The sequence below is a fragment of the Salmo salar genome, chromosome 01 (genome assembly GCF_965601325.2).
Source record: "Salmo salar chromosome 01, fSalSal1, whole genome shotgun sequence".
NCBI lineage: Eukaryota > Metazoa > Chordata > Actinopteri > Salmoniformes > Salmonidae > Salmo > Salmo salar.
The window spans coordinates 172,863,478-172,878,043 of record NC_138291.1 but is presented as its reverse complement, the minus strand read 5'-3'; positions in this window follow the sequence as shown (position 1 = coordinate 172,878,043).

The following is a 14,566-nucleotide window of genomic DNA, read 5'->3' as shown; positions in this document are numbered from 1 at the left end:
CACACAGCCAAGACAACACAGGAGTGGCTTCGGGACACGTCTCTGAATGTCCTTGAGTAGCCCAGCCAGAGCCCGGACTTGAACCCGATCGAACATCTCTGGAGAAACTTGAAAATAACTGTGCAGCAACGGGTCTGAATACTTATGTAAATGTATTATTTCAGTTGTTGTTTTTTTATATATGTGCAATAAAATCTACAAACCTATTTTTGATTTGTCATTATGTGGTGTTGTGTGTAGATTGATAAGGAAATAAACCAATTGAATCCATTTTATAATAAGGCTGTAACATAACAAAATGTGGAAAAAGGCAAGGGATCTGAATATTTTCCGAATGTACTTTATACCTGATGAGATTTAGGGTGAGGTTTAAGATATGCTTGTATCCTTTAGTCACAGTAATTAGTTGGTACTTGGCTGGAACGTCACACATTAGGCAACATGTATTAGCATGATATGGCAGAGGCACAAAGGTAAACTCCCCCCTTTAGATTCACAACTTTGATCTTGTCCTTTTGTGGTAGACAGTTCAGAAGTCTGTGACACTGCCATCTATACTGAACAAAAATATAAACGCAACATGCAACAATTTCATTGATTTTAAGAAATCAGTCATTTTAAATAAATTCATTCGGCCCTAATCTGTGGATTTTATATGACTGGGAATAGAGGTATGCATCTGTTGTTCACAGATACCTTAAAAAGAAATGGGTCTCACAATGGGCCTCGGGAACTCATTACGGTATTTTTGTGTATTCAAATTGCCATCGAATTGTGCATATGGAACATATCTGGGATCTTTTATTTCAGGTCATGAAACATGGGACCAACACTTTACATGTTGCGTTTATATTCTTTGATCAGTATATGTTGTACTCTCTGTTACATGATGTGATGAGATTGTGGTTGGAGGTAGGTGAAGGAGTCAAGCACAGGAGAGCAGAGATGTCTGAGATGCGTATTTTAATAGGCAAGTGCAACAAACATACAGGTCAAGTACAATACCAAAAATAAACGCCCTTGACAACAGTGAAACCAGTTACTCACGGAAGGAGGGAAAAAACCCAACGCTCCTAAACTTATACACACTTGGTATAACACGCGAAAACAAAATAAGGCACAACCTAAACGAGCAACCTCACATGAAAATAATCCCACACAAAACTAGGCAGGCAACAGGGGTAATTATACACACAGAAATCAAGGCAAATGAAAACAGGTGTGAAGAACCCACAGACAAAACAAACGGAAAAGGAAAAAAGTATCGGTGATAGCTAGTAGGCCGGCAACACCGACTGCCGAGCGTCGCGCAAACAGGGAGAGGAACCACCTTCGGTGGAAGTCGTGACACATGATGTAACCGGTCCCCAGCTACCTGTTGTTTGTGATTTTGTTTGTGATTTCCTTTAGCGTCTCCTTATTTGATTCAAGTGTGAATTATCTCAAAGTGCTGTGATAGTAGATCTTTAGATGGTTGGACGCTCCAGGTTTACAACGCCTAGGAGAAACACAAACAGTAGAGCACCTCCTTTAACAGGCCATTAAACAAGTGATTTGTGTCTGTTTGACTGAGGGTCTACCACAGTGGGATGGGTCATGTGGGGGAGGTGTTGTGTGTGTGTGTGTGTGTGTGTGTGTGTGTGTGTGTGTGTGTGTGTGTGTGTGTGTGTGTGTGTGTGTGTGTGTGTGTGTGTGTGTGTGTGTGTGTGTGTGTGCGTGTGTGTGTGTGTGTGTGTGTGTGTGTGTGTGTGTGTGTGCGTGTGTGCGTGTGTGTGTGTGTGTGTGTGTGTATGTGTGTGTGAGAGACAGAGAGAGAGAGAGAGAAAGAGAGAGCGAGAAAGAGAGAGAGTGTGTGTGCATGTCTACAATGGAAGAAGATTGCCTCCCGTCCTTGGGATGGGTAATGTGTGTGTGTGTGTGTGTGTGTACTACTGTATCCCGATCACTCACTACTGTTTGAATAGAATGGCCTTAGGGTTTCCAATTTTCATGCTCTCTCTTTCATTCAAAAAAGGAGGAAAAAAATTGTGCTTTTAAATGTAACACTCTAAAATGCATTTTGCGGTTCAAATTGAATTATTTATGACAACGTAATTTATGAAATGTGGATGACTTCATGCTGCGTTGAATCTCTCTTCAATTCAAATCACAAGAATTTCAGGGTTCTAAGTGGGTGGTAGATACTTCAATTTAAGAGCTGGCTTATCAGTTGCTATGCTGGCTTATCAGTTGCTATGCTGGTTTATCAGTTGCTATGCTGGTTTATCAGTTGCTATGCCAGTGAGTTCATGTCTACCTATTGCTAGTATTGACTTCTCAAATTCCTAGGGAGAATTTCTCCCATGTTTGCTGGGTTTTGTGGAGATTACATGGATTTGCCAAGGCCTTCCGGGCTCTCATTGTACAGTAATGTGATTATTTTTTAGTCTCTCAGCCTGTACCAGCTACACTATTGCCTGACGCCTTCCATTGAACAAGGGAGCAATCTCCACAGTCATGATGCAATAGATTCTTTATTTTGCATGGAAAATACAAATATGGAATTGATCATGAGTGTACACGACAATACATAGTTAAGTACATGTAGACTGTTGGTTTCCTACCTTATCGTTGTTCCACAATATGCGATAAACGCATCACATCAAACTTATCCCAATGTTTTCTTAAACCCATAAACTATATTTGACCTAATATTGCAGTCCCCTGCATGTCGCCATGCAGATATAATCCTATCGGGGTATCATACTCCAAACCTACAACCTAATTTTGACCAAAATTAACCGGAAAGATTACTGCTTCCAAAGTTTCCTTTTTCCAAGCTATAAGGAGGGTGCACTAGACAAAACAAACAGCAGAGACCTGAGGACACCATCCAACCTGGAACTCAGTGAGTAGTGTTTGGTCTGATGCTATTTTGAAAGTCAAGAATAATAAAAATAAAAAAAGGACATTACAATTATATATTTTACTTTATGCGGACCGAATGCTGAGTTAAGGCTGCCAGGCTTGCAAGGACAGACCAGATACAACTTCAATTAGCACTAAGGTGTGAAGTAAAAGGTGTCGAGGCCTTTTGGCCCAACAAGTGGCAGGAGTCTTTGAAGCGTCCTCTGAAGCCCCCACCTGCTGTTCTAAGACCATTCACTGGCATTTTCTACAAGAAATCTGCCTCCAGAAATAAAAGCTTCTCCCAAGTGGGTGTGACACCTACTTCCGTTGCCTGCTGCGTTGCTTTCGCTCGCCTCCCGCACACCCGCACTGTTGGGGCGAGTGACTGAGCTTACAATGGCTAGCCCCAAGGCGTTATATATAAACAAAAAAATCTTGTGCATTTTGCTATTTTGCTATTTGCCTCATGAATCCTGCATACTTTGTTGACTACAAACTTTCTTTACCCAACCGTGGAACAGACATTGTTTGTTCCCACACTCGGGACTCTGACTCTCTATTGGTTACTCAGACTTTTGGCCTCCCATCCTATTCTAACCACCTCTCGCCGGCTTTGTATTCATGTTACCTGATGAAATTGCTGTACAATATGATCTTTTTGCCATCTGATGCACATTCAGATGTCATAAATCAGCACTGCAGAGCTCTCCCTGTACTATGCCATGCCTTGATTGTATTACTGTTGATGATATCTGGAAATGTGCATGTACACCCTGGCCCACCTACTGTTGCTAGCCACAATTCTGACTTGTGCTCTGATATCTGCTTCACTGATTTCTGCTCTCATTAAAGCCTGGGTTTTCTGCACGCTAACAGTAGAAGCTTATTCGTTAACAGTAGAAGCTTATTACCTAAAATGGATCAATTGAAAGTGTAATTTCACAGCTTCAATGCAGATGAGTTGGTCATTACTGAGACGTGGTTAACGAAGAGTTGTTTGAATACTGATGTCAACCTTTCTGGTTATAACCTTTTACGGCAAGACAGATCTTCCAAAGGTGGGGGAGTGGCAATATTTACCAAGGATCACCTTCAGTGCTCGGTTGTCTACACCAAGTCTGTCCCCAAATAATTTGATTTGCTGGTTTTAAGCACTAAACTTTCAAATAGCTCTTTGTTGACTGTTGCTGGGTGCTATCGTCCTCCATCAGTACCGGCCTGTACCCTACCTGCCCTAAGCTCTCTCCTGGCCCCTTACACTAAACTAAGTCTGAATCTGTCCCGGTAGGTGACCTAAACTGGGACATGCTTAAACCACCTGACCAAGTCCTAAAGCAATGGGACTCCCTAAATCTTTCTCAGATTATTACCAATCCCACAAGGTATGACTCCAAACACCCAGAAAAGGCAACTCTCCTCAATGTTATCCTCGCAAATCATCATGATAGGTATCAGTCTGGTGTTTTCTGTAATGATCTTAGTGATCACTGTTTTACAGCCTGTGTTCGTAATGGCTGCTCAGTGAAACAACCTGTCCTGATTTGTCATAGACGTTTGCTAAAAAAATTGAATGAGCAAGCCTTCCTTCATGAAATGGCCTCTGCAAAATGGTATAGAATCAGCTTGATCCCCTCTGTCGAAGATGCTTGGACCTTCTTTTTTTTATATTTTCAGTGGTATTGTTAAACACACAACCATAAAGAAAATGAGAATTAAAAACAGGTTCAGCCACTGGTCAACCGTGATCTTGCAGAGTTACTCCACCTCAAGAATTGTATTTGGTGAAAGGCTCAGCACACACATACTCAGGCTGACTGGCTCTCGTTCAGGCAAATGAGAAATAAGTGCATTCAGGCTATCCAGAAGGCCAAAGTTAGTTACTTTAAGGAGCAGTTCTCTCTCTGTGGGTCTAATCCCAAGAAGTTCTGGAAAACAGTTAAAGACCTGGAGAATAAACCCTCCTTCTCACAGCTGCCCATGTCCCTTAATGTTGATGATGTGGTTGTTACTGACAAGAAGCACATGGCTGAGCTTTTTAATCACTATTTCATTAAGTCAGGATTCCTATTTGACTCAGCCATGCCTCCTTGCCTGTCCAACATTTCCTCATCTCCCACCCCTTCTAATGTGACTATCCCCGATGCTTCTCCCTCTTTTTCCCCTGTCCCACTACAAAGTTTCTCACTGCAGGCAGTCACTGAGTCCGAGGTGCTAAAGGAGCTCCTTAAACTTGGCCCCAAAAAATCATCTGGGTCAGATGGTTTAAACCCTTTCTTCTTTAAGGTTGCTGCCCCGATCATCACCAAGCCTATCTCCAAACATTTTAACCTGTCTCTCCTCTCTGGGGAGGTTCCCATTGCTTGGAATGCAGCCACGGTTCGTCCTTTATTTAAAGGGGGAGATCAAGCTGATCCTAACGTTATAGGCCTATTTCTATTTTGTGTTGGAAAAACTTGTCAATAATCAACTGACTGGCTTTCTTATGTCTATAGTATTCTTTCAGGTATGCAATCTGGTTTCTGCTCAGGTTTTGGATGTGTCACTGCAGCCTTAAAGGTCGTCAATGATGTCACCATTGTCCTTGATTCTAAGCAATGTTGTGCTGCTATTTTTATTGACTTGGCCAAAGCTTTTGATACGGTAGACAGGCCTGTCCATTCTTGTGGACCGGCTAAGGAGTATTGGTGTCTCTGAGGGGACTTTGGCCTGGTTTGCTAACTACCTCTCTCAAAGAGTTCAGTGTATAAAGACAGAAAATCTGCTGTCTCTGCTGCTGCCTGTCACCAAGGGAGTACCCCAAGGCTCGATCCTAGGCCCCACGCTCTTCTCAATTTACATCAACAAAATAGCTCAGGCAGTAGGAAGCTCTCTCATCCATTTATATGCAGATGATACAGTCTTATACTCACCTGGCCCCTCCCCGGATTTTGTGTTAAATGCTCTACAACAAAGCTTTCTTAGTGTCCAACAAGCTTTCTCTACCCTTAACCTTGTTCTGAACATCTCCAAAACAAAGGTCATGTGGTTTGGTAAGAAGAATGCCCCTCTTCCCACAGGTGTTATTACTAGCTTTGAGGGTTTAGAGCTTGAGGTAGTCACCTCATACAAGTACTTAGGAGTATGGCTAGACAGTGAACTGTCCTTCTCTCAGCACACATCAAAGCTGCAGGCTAAAGTTAAATTTAGACTTGGTTTCCTCTATCGTAATCGCTCCTCTTTCACCCCAGCTACCAAACTAACCCTGATTCAGATGACCATCCTACCCATTCTAGATTACGGAGACATAATTTATAGATCGGCACGTAAGGGTGCTTTCGAGCGGCTAGATGTCCTTTACCATTCGGCCATCAGATTTGCCACCAATGCTCCTTATAGGACATATCACTGCACTCTATACTCTGTAAACTGGACATCTCTGTATACACTTGTTGATGTTCATTTATTAAACCCTCTTAGGCCTCACTCCCCCCTATCTGAGACATCTACTGCAGCCCTCATCCTCCACATACAACACCCATTCTGCCAGTCACATTCTGTTAAAGGTTCCCAAAGCACACACATCCCTGGGTCACTCCTCTTTTCAGTTCGCTGCAGTTAGCGACTGGAACGAGCTGCAACAAACACTCAAACTGGACAGTTTTATCTCAATCTCTTCATTCAAAGACTCAATCATGGGCACTCTTAACTGACAGTTGGGGCTGCTTTGTGTGATGTATTGTTGTCTCTACCTTCTTGCCCTTTGTGCTGTTGTCTGTGCTCAATAATGTTTGCACCATGTTTTGTGCTGCTACCATGTTGTGTTGCTACCATTCTGTTGTTATGTTGTGTTGCTACCATGCTGTGCTGTCATGTGTTGCTGCCTTGCTATGTTGTTGTCTTAGGTCTCTCTTTATGTAGTGTTGTGTTGTCTCCCTTGTCGTGATGTGTGTTTTGTCCTATATTTATATTGTTTTTATTTTTAATCCCAGGCCCCTGTCCCCACTGGAGGCCTTTTGCCTTTTGGTAGGCCGTCATTGTAAATAAGAATTTGTTCTTAACTGACTTGCCTAGTTAAATAAAGTTTAAATAAATAAATAAATAAAATACGCTTCATGCTAGCATTAGTGATAGATAGCATCCCTGTAAATAGATAATTAACATGTTTGCACTCCACTAGCCTAGCCTTAGCGCAGATGGATTCTCAATGCACTGTACACCAGTAACATTAGCGCAAGCCAGCTGTGCATTCACCGAGCTATCAGTGCGTAGCATGGAGGCGGCTGCAGGACAGGATCAATGCCCCTCTTCCATTCGGCCTGCCTTGATGAAGAGGCCTCTCAGGAACTATCAGTCAATCTAGCGCTGGCAGGACCAAAGAGCATAATCTGCCTCAAATAGGATTATGCAGGGATTTGCAGAGTATAGTTTAATCAATGATTATCATAGGGGACAAACATGCATGCCTCCCAGACAGATAGTATTATTTGGGGGGAGGGGTTGTTGGTAGGTGGGTGGTGAAAATCCCAATAATATTGATTTACATTAACTAGTTTCAATCAATATGAAGAGTAATGGGCTCGGATCATATACCTGCATGCACAGTACAGTATGTGATGTATGATGAATATCCACCCCGTTTTTTACATGCAACAATTGACAGAAATGATATTCTATACAGTGTATTACTCGTGCTAGGATACTAGTCTACCATTACTAAACAAAACTTGCTTTTTGCAATAGGAGGAGAACACTTTAGTAGATATTGACTAAAGACAAGAGCTTTTGGCCCATTGAAGCTAGGCTAAGATAAGCTATACGTGCCACGGGATGTAAGGGTGCTGAGGCTGAAAAATCGTAATTTAAAAAATATATTAATTAAACAATATTCTTTGAGAGTGACAACAACAAAAAATCTCACGGAAGTTGTGCCCTAGGGCTTTACTAGACCTGTATTAGTGGTCTGATACAGCCACCCCCACCCCCAAACTACTTCCTGCGACCATGTACACGTGGTAAGTAACAGGTCACATTTCTGCTTGTGCTCCTCAAAGTTAATTGATATCTACTGTGTATCATTTAACACTACTGAAGCAATTCTGTAAAGGTCTTATATACCCCCTTCAATGAAATCATTTCCGGACAGAAAGAACTACAACATAGTCTAGACATACTATCTGGCATCAAAATCGCCAATGACCTTGGAATGAATGCACACATTGGCCACGTTAATTCCCACAAGCGCTCATATGGATATACGATTCCCCCAGACCCACAGCAACACGCATAATGTAGGAAGCTACAGCAGGATCTGGAGAAGCAAAGTATTGATTGGACTCTGCAGGGAAAATGTGCAACTTGACAACACCCACATGCCTTCATATCACGAGACGGGCAGCTAGTATATTTCACGTAGAGAAATGTTCTTTCTTACATAATTTAAATTCTATCATTTGATTGGCAGGTTTGATAAATACAACCAAAATGGAGGGAAAAACCAATGCACGTGGCATAGCTTAGCGCGTTGCTAACAACTTAGCACATTAGCCTATTAGCATTCATCCCACTCTGCTCTGTGGGAGAGGGTTTCCCCCAATCATGAGCGCTCTGCAGTCCTGATGCTCAGCTAACGCTCAGCCCTGTCCATGAATTATTAATGCGCCTTGCTCCTTGTCTATGACTGCTGTGCCCATCAGCCTCCTATACACCCCTGGGCCGACGAAGAGAAGGAGACAGAAATACAGGCGAAAAAGAGCCTGCTAAGCAGATCAACTTCTGAATGGAATCCATCGGTACGACACACACACACACACACACACACACACACACCACACACACACACACACACACACACACACACACACACACACACACACACACACACACACACACACACACACACACACACACACACACACACACACACACACACACACACACACACACACACACACACACACACACACACTCTCTCGCTCTCTCTCTCTCACACACATAATCAATAGGTCATTCATCTCGGCAGGTTCCTCCACTAGCTCAAGATCTATCACAGTCAGGTCTTTGGTATTGACCTGGAATACAGCATCTAATGCTGGTTAACATACTGCATATGGTGAATACAGCATCTCCTGCTTGGTAACATACTTTATATGGTGAATACAGCATCTAATGCTGGGTAACATACTTTATATGGTGAATACAGCATCTCCAGCTTGGTAATATACTTTGTGTGGTGAATACAGCATCTCCTACTTGGTAACATACTGCTTGCTCATGGTGAATACAGCATCTCCTACTGGGTAACATACTTTATATGGTGAATACAGCATCTCCTGCTTGGTAATATACTTTATGTGGTGAATACAGCATATCCTACTTGGTAACATACTGCTCATAGTGAATACAGCATCTCCTGCTGGGTAACATACTGCATATGGTGAATACAGCATCTCCTGCTGGGTAACATACTGCTCATGGTGAATACAGCATCTCCTACTGGGTAACATACTGTACATGATGTTGCTAGCCAATGATGATCATGTCAGAGCAGGTCTGTTGTAACTTTACTTACAAAAATTAAGTTGATTTGACCACTGTCTCAAAATACACCGCATTTCAGTATGAATTCCGTACCCAACTGAGGTCTTGCATTCTCCATTCAATGCTTTACATGTACCAGTGTTACCCCAGACAGCACCGATAGAATACCTAAATTGTAAACTACACTATTTCTATGGTGGAAGTGACCTTACTCACCAGGGGGTCTCAATGTTGTGGTGTTTAGAATATTTAAGTCTATCCAAAGGCCCTTACACCCCTACACAGACTGATTATTGTTTTTGGCATTCAGGACATCATGTGGTAGACAGAGCCCAAACCAGATGCCCATTATTCATAGATTAACCCCCCATAGAGTTTGGTGATGGATTATTGTCATTTCCCAACTCTCTGAGGGTTTGTTTAAAGGGGGAGCTCTTCCAGCCACCTCACAAATCTGGAAAATGTTGTGGTTTTGATTATTTGTTTAGTTACAGTCTACGTCAATAGCGGTGGAGCCTGCTGAAGGGAGGACGGCTCATAATAATGCCTGGAACGGTGCAAATGGAATAGAAACCATGTTTGATACCATTCCAATTATTCCGCTCCAGCTATTACCACGAGCCTGCCCTCCCCAATTAAGGTGCCACCAACCTCCTGTAGTCAATAGCATTTCTGTAAACCCTTGATGTAGCCTGCCATTATTAGTTGTTGTGAACGCTCTATGAACCTCTTTCTCTCTCGCCAAGTTTGGGTCAGTTCCGTGAAGGAAAATTTAAGGGATATGAAACATAAGTATGCCTGTAAGGACTGACGCCGGAGATGAGAAGCAGTTACGGGGAGTCAACATTTAATCAGGAACAAACCGTTAACAAGACAGGCACAGCGTCGGCAGACGGGCAAACAAGGACATATGACAATGCTGAAGCCGAGAACAGAGCGGGGAACCAGACATATATAGGGAAGGTAATGACAGAGGTGATTGAGTCCAGGTGAGTCCAATAATCATTGATGCACGTGACAGGGGGAAGGCAGGTGTGCGTAATGATGGTGGCAGGAGTGCGCAATGCTTGGGAGCCTGGTGCCCTCGAGCCCCATGGGGGAAGAGCGGGTGCAGGTGTGACAGTAACCCCGCCCTCTCTAGGGGCACCACCCGGCGTCCCACCTGGGCGAGCCTGACGGGCAGGCCAAGGCACAGGCGCTGGGCGTAAACTCCCGACGAACCGGCAGAGGCATGGGAGCCTGGTGAGATGACTGAGGCATAGAATCCTGACAATCCAGCTGAGGCGTGAATGGCTGTCGATCCCACTGCGGTGTGGGAGCCCGATGAACTGGCAGAGACGTAGCAGTCTGACAAGCCGGCTAGGCGTAAAAACCTGACGATCCGGCTGAGGCCCGACGTGGGAAAGGTGCCTTCGGAGCCAACCGGGGCAAGAACCTTTTGAGCCATATAGGGTGTGACATCCCGACGAGCTGGCTTAGGCACCCTCGGTTCCATCGGTGTCGGCCACCGGACCCGAAGTCACCACCAACCGGAACGCCAGCACTCCCCGATGCTTCGTATGGTGGCTTCAGCATTCTGTAAGGACCATTTAATCAGGAACAAACAGTTAACAAGACAGGCACAGCGTCGGCACATGGGTAAACAAGGACATACGACAATCAATACTGAAGCCGGGAACAGAGCGAGGAACCAGACATATATAGGTATGGTAATGACAGAGGTGATAGAGTCCAGGTGAGTCCAATAATCACTGATGCACGTGACGGGCGGACGGCAGGTGTGCGTAATGATGGTGGCAGGAGTGCGCAATGCTGGGGAGCCTGGTGCCCTCGAGCGCCAGGGGGGAAGAGCAGGAGCAGGCATGACAATGCCCATATGTTACTTTGGAAGGAAATTAACCAACCAACCAATCAATCAATCAGTCAATCAAATTGTCTTCGTACAGCTCATGTAACCTACTGGGATCTGACCTTGTTGGGTGACAAGGTCAAAGTAATTGACCTGAAGGGACAGTCGTGTAAACACCAAGTTAAGCTACATGTGGGTGAATATCTGGGCAACACATTTCATAAATCCGTTTATTTTTGGGGCCCACTTGAGAGAAGTTGCAACAATTTAATCAAATGGATCAGTTAATTGGAAGATTATTTGTTGCAATGGGGTCCATCAAGGCCAATCTTGTCTGAGCAGAGCTGGGAGACTGGGTCATGCTGGTGGGTTAGTCATAGTGAGTTATGTAGACAAACACAGCGTCTGCTCAAAGGGCACATCCCTGGGATCAGATGATGCTTTGATCAGCTAATAGCATCTCAGCTCTGATGAAATGCACACACAAACACACACACACACACACCAGGGTTTCTGTTAGGAAAATGTGGCTCTGGACATTTGACCGGCAGCATTTTAATTTACCAGCTCCATATGCAGTGCGCTATGCATCCTTACCAAATTCCTATGTACAATTTGAAGATGTTAGAATAACTGTCCACATTAACTTTTCCTCAGCCAACAAGTTTCTACTATCCCCCGTAGTAGAAACGTTTACCTATTCTATTGGTCAGCTTGTCGTTCTGTTCGAGAAAGAAATAAGCTAGCCTATTCCAAACAGGCTCTTGGGACAGTTGTGGGACGATAGATCCCAAATTCATACAACCAGTAGGCCTAGGCCACATAAAAAATAAACATTAAAAAACAAGGAGGCTCATGCAACAGAAAAGAATGTTTAGCTTAAAATGTGCAGCAATGCGCACAAGGCAGTAGGCTTCGTTCCATAATGCAATTAGCCGGAAAACACTGTTGTCAAAAGCACACCGCACATGCGAGCGATTTCATGAAACAGAGATAAAAATGTAGAAAGACGGGAGATCTAAAGATGCAACAACTAGCATGGGATGCTAATATGACTAGGATTGTGCCTTTGGCTACTGGACAATGAAAGAAAGTTGATTTGAATACCGATAGAACATTTCTTTATAAAATAATGGCCTGCACGTTTGGTTGGATTTTGGCTTGGATACTTTGAAGCAAGGTAAGACATGCCTCATAATATGTAGTAAAACTTTCAGGTTTCAAAGATATTAAGTATATGTTTAAAAAATGCATACTGCCTCCAGATCATCAGCTCCCGAGTGGCGCAGCGGTCTAAGGCACTGCATCTCAGTTATAAATGTGTCACTACAGACCCTGGTTCGATTCCAGGCTGTATCACAACCGGCCGTGATTGGGAGTCCCATAGGACGGCACACAATTGGCCCAGCGTCGTCCGGGTTAGGGTTTGGTCGGGGTAGGCCGTCATTGTAAATAAAAAAATGTAACTGACTTGCCTGGTTAAATTGAAATACATTGAAAAAAATATAAAAACCAGCTCATTGCAAAGTGGTGTGTGACTCGCTAAAGCCTGTCTAGATGCTTATGCACTTGAATGGCAAATGGGAAGTACGCTTCAATTACCAGTTGAGAAATAAAGAATAGTCAGTGGCAGTGTGTGGGTAAAATCACTGGGGAAACCAAGCCAGGAAGTAAAACATATTACAACATATGTGTTGTGATAATTGTGTTGTTTGCTCTGTAACTTGTTAATTGATATACCTTGCCTCTGTGGTATATAGGCCTAAGGTCGAGACAATGGCAGAATATATTCAACAGCAGCTTTGTTTTATCACAAAACCGGAGAGCTACCTCTGTCCAGTGAAGTCCACAAAGCATATTACATGTAATAAACAGTTACATGACATACAGCATGGTCAAACAAGTTAATGTTTCTGACATTTTCTGACTACTTAACAACTATTGATTTAGGTCACCGGAGAGTTATGGCAAATTGCAAAGAAAACAGGAGCTGCCTCCACTATTCCAGCACCATTTCACCATTTCAATGCTACTGATTTTTTTGTTGAGATGAATGACCTACTGATTATGTGTGTGAGAGAGAGAGAGAGCGAGAGAGTGTGTGTGTGTGTGTGTGTGTGTGTGTGTGTGTGTGTGTGTGTGTGTGTGTGTGTGTGTGTGTGTGTGTGTGTGTGTGTGTGTGTGTGTGTGTGTGTGTGTGTGTGTGTGTGTGTGTGTGTGTGCGTGCGTAAGTAGAAAAAACATGTCGACTCACCCTACTTGTAGAGAAACACCAATGTCATCCTCCTTTCTTTCATGTTGCTGAAATGGTTTATGACATTTTTTGTTTTTTGTTGTACTAGGCTCATTTTCATGGGCAACGATTAACCAGCTTGTTAACATTAACCTACTACATCTAGCTACATATTGAACTTCTATCCTCTCAGGCCAGAGGCACAATGTTTGAATTTACATTTGGATCAGAATTGTCATTATAATCATTGGCCAGTATGGAGAATTATGTCCAAATCCCTGTCTCCACCCATGGCTAATTTAGGAAATGGCTAAATGTAGCTAGCTAGCTAGCCACCGGAGGACAACAACACAACGAGATGTAACAATTCAAGTTTTTTTCTGTCAATTAAGTTTTTTTCTGTCAATGAAGTCAATGAAGTTGGGTTTTGATGTAATGTGATTGGCAAAGCTCATTGTTCTGTGTGATTGTGAAGCCAAATCCAAACTGGCTGCCCTTGACACTTTTTTTTGGTGCACCAGGACCATTCACAGTTGAGCTCACTCAGTTGAGCTCAACGCTGATTGGCTATTATTGTATCAAGGGAGACCAAATGCTCATTGGCTTCCTTTGCATTCAATGCTACGGGCTACAACAATATCATAGTCTTTTTGACCAGAGAGCCAGCATCAAATAGATTGGCTATACATGCAGAGACAGAGGGGTGCTGTTTCGCTCACTTTAATGCTTTCTACGGTGAGATATATTCAGCCTCTTGCGAATTTATGGAAAATTATGAAACACAGAGAGACGAAAGATAAATAGTTAAATCAATGTTTTTTTTCTTGGTTAGTGTTTTGTGGAAGCCTGGCTTCCCATGGCATCAATGAATACACGCCACTGAAAATAGTAGCACTTTTTAATCATGGACATTGTTTTTAACACGTCATTGTATTTAGAATTTGTTGCACAATGATTGGGCTTATAAAAGCATGTTTCACTCCAGCAGCAACGAACAGCGGTTTGATGAGCTGTAGCAGCAGCTCTCACATTACATCGACTGGTGTTATAATCAATGAATAGACTAAAAAGCATTATTT